Here is a 3,447-nt window from a genome sequence, read left to right as displayed (position 1 = left end):
GCATCGGTGGTTCAGTGGTAGAATTCTCGCCTGCCACGCGGGAGGCCCGGGTTCGATTCCCGGCCGATGCACATTTTTTATTTTGTTAGTTATGCAGCTAGAGACTTCGAGTCTGTCCAGCAATATTCACGGAGTAAGGTCAATGCTCTCGTCCTTATAATCATTAGTATTATCCGTTTTCTATCGGAAAAATGTTGGTAAATGTGTATGATTGCTCCCCCTGTGTTGATTACTTTCCCCTGCGTGTGTTCCCCCCCCCCTCGTGCGTGGTCATTACCCAACTCATCCCCAGACCATTTTCTCTGCATAGTTAAGTGCGGCTAGACCCAAGCGTCTGGCCTCCATTCTTGGACAGCCAGATATCTATACTATTTACTATAAGGTAAAATGTCTGTCCAAATTTGGAAGCCAGACACTTGAGGAGCCTTGCCCAAATTTGCAGGGAAAATGAGGTGGGTAGGGTATGGGACGGACATAGGCTGGGCAGGGAAGGCCTAAGTTAAATTATTTAAGAATTTTTAATTATTCACACCCCCCCTACAAGACACAAGGACATTGGTGGCTCTCGCTTCAGTAACGGGAATGGGAATAAACTGCTGTCGCTACTAAATAGTCACCAAGATGTGCAGATTGTGGGTGACCTTGAACCCACGTATATTTATGGAGGCATTCTAGACCTCTGTGTTAGTGCCAACGTCTCTCACGTCTGGTGCACATCATCTATTGTAACAGATTTGTTGTCAGATCATCACCCTAGATTGACTGCTCTATGTATGGGAAATACCATCCTGCCCGGTGGGACTTTTAAACGCAAACGGCTCAGTGTTCCTCCTGCTTGACGTGAAGACTTTGTGTCATGTGTCAGAGTGGTACAGCACTTATGATCCCTCCACAGTCCAGACATTTAACGACGGTCTAGTACAGAGCATTCAGATGTTCGCTGACCCTTTAGGTCGGCCCCCTGCACCATCCAATAGTCGCAACGATATGAAAAGTAATATACACCATGCCTATTACAATGCCCCCAAACTGCGTACTTTGAAACGCACTGCCAGACGAGTTGGGCTTGCATATAGGGAAACACGTACGCCAGCAATGCTCAAGCTCTTTCAGAAAGCCCTAGCCAAGGCGAGGGAGCGCATGGCAGAGCTCAGGCAAGATAACTGGGAAACTTTTGTTAACAGTCTCAACTCTCACATCCCCCCCTCAGCCAGGCATGGAAGGATATTAAAAGAATTAAAGGCGATAAGATCGGCCAAGTAGCACACCCTCACCCTCTACACAGAGCAAACGAGTTAGTCGATGCTTGGGCAACCACCTCTAGCTTCAATAATCTTCCCCCAGACACACAATTCAGATTAAATGCTGGTTACGGAGATCGAGAAAGGCTCGTTGACTTCATGCTCCACAAGGAAGATGAATGCAATGTGCCATTTACTGAGTTTGAATTAGTCACACCCTAAACAAAGGTAAAGCCACATCCCCCGGTGAAGATGGTATCACTTATGACATATTGCGTCTGCTCCCTTTAGTACCAGGGAATCCCCTGCTTGAGGTGTATAATATGAGCTATGTTACTGGGGAACTTCCTATCTCTTGGACCAACAGTATAATCATTCCAATTCCCAAGCCAAATCAAGAGAATGCTTTCCGCCCAATTTCCCTTACTAGCTGCATTTGCAAAACATTCGTGAGAATGGTCCTAAACCGTCTCCTCCATAGAATAAGAACCTTGCTATCCACCCAGATATATGGCTTCATGCACTGGAAGGAGTGTGCATCATTGCATCACCACCTTTCTTACCCTGCACACTGAAAAGTCATATACCTCCTTCCTGAATCTCAAGTCTGTCTTTGATATTACAAATCGACATGTTATCTTGGGTGAGCTTGCAAGAATGAATATTGGTGGTCGGCTTCTTTGTTGGATCAGGGGTTACTTATCCAACAGGAAGTCATCTGTATTTTTCCAGGGGCATAGGAGTGTAACAAGACTTTGAACTAGGTACCCCGCAGGGAGGTGTCCTCAGTCCTACCTTATTTAATATCTTAATAAACACGCTGTTAAACTCTGTACCGAGCAAACTCAACGTTCACATCATTGGCTATGCTGATGATATAATGATACACACCACTGGGTATGCTAACACGCAGAACACTCTTAACTCTGTATTAGACTCATGTCAGGACCTAGGTTTAATTATCTCAGCAGAGAAAACAAAGATACTAAATCGGCGTCCACCCAGGCAGGGAGGAGCTGTTCGCAAGATGCAGCTGTCTGATAGCTCCCAGCATGACTATGTAAACAGATTCAAATACCTTGACCTTGAGGTGCCACTGTATGGTCCTGTTGTATTCAGACTGTCATCAGTATAAAGAGAGGCTCCGAGCTCTCAAGGCTGTTGCAGGTTATCACTCAGGCTATGGTGCCAATGTCAAAATTGTCAAAATGATGTACCTTGCATACATCAGATTTTTAGTGGATTATGCTGCACCTCTGCTTGTTTTGATGCCTGAAAGAAAACTTGGAGGGCTTGAAAAATTGCATAACGAAGTCTTGAGGATAATCCTTGGGTGCCTTCGTACCACAAAGATACTTAACATGAGAAAGGAACTTAATATTCCGAGCGTTGTTGATCGTGTTACTGAAATAAACTGTTAAATTGGTTTAAAAATGCTTAGGCTAACTCATCCTAACCCTTGCACAGAAGCCCTCCAGAATTTCTTTATTGAAGGTCAGCATTGTTCCAGATGGATAACTAAAACTGGGAATGATCTCAAAATGCATCAGTTATAATTTGTACCAAGAGAAACAACAACGGTACTTTCCTGCACCGTGGGAGATTACACCCTTTCCAATTTTAATCCCTCCCTTTCCACCCATCGTCGTCGCCCCTCAATCAACATCATATGATTGGGCGAATTATGGGTTCCTCTGACGCTACTGGGAGTAGTGGGCAATGGGTTATCTCGACAGTTAACAAAGTCAGGTCCAGTCGTGACCTTACCTTACCTGAAAAAGGGTAGAAATAGCCTAAGCTACTCTATCCTTTTGAGATGTATCTTATTGTCTCAATAAACGAACTTGAATCTTACCTGCTACACTCTGCTCTATCCAACAATGGCAGAGAGATCGTCCATGACTATACAGGCCGTAAACTGCTCTCTGCTAGCATAGCTAGTCGTTATATGGCACCACATACACTACATTTGAACTACAGTCTCCTAAAAGATTAATTTCTTTTAGCCATTATGTTATATCTTTTTTTTCCCTTACAATTGCGTTCCGGGATTAAAACTTCTGTGAAATAGTCACTAACATCTGGCTTGTGTTATGCCTCAACACCTCAGGTGGCAAGGAAAAATAGAGGAAAAAAGCAACACACAGCGGCCGTTGTTTGTTGGGTTGTATCTGCAGGCGTTCCACAACAGGTTCAATTAAAAATC

The 3,447-nt window shown here is 44.2% G+C and overlaps 1 non-coding gene across 1 annotated transcript; it reads left to right on the top strand.

Annotated features, from left to right (window-relative positions):
• TRNAG-GCC (transfer RNA glycine (anticodon GCC)) lies at positions 1 to 71 on the top strand. Its single transcript has one exon. It is a non-coding gene; the product is annotated as a tRNA-Gly (tRNA).
• The last annotated feature ends 3,376 nt before the right edge of the window (positions 72 to 3,447 follow it).

Source organism: Procambarus clarkii, chromosome 27 (assembly GCF_040958095.1).
Source record: "Procambarus clarkii isolate CNS0578487 chromosome 27, FALCON_Pclarkii_2.0, whole genome shotgun sequence".
Classification (NCBI taxonomy): Eukaryota; Metazoa; Arthropoda; class Malacostraca; order Decapoda; family Cambaridae; genus Procambarus; species Procambarus clarkii.
This window is presented reverse-complemented; position numbering and strand designations above follow the sequence as displayed.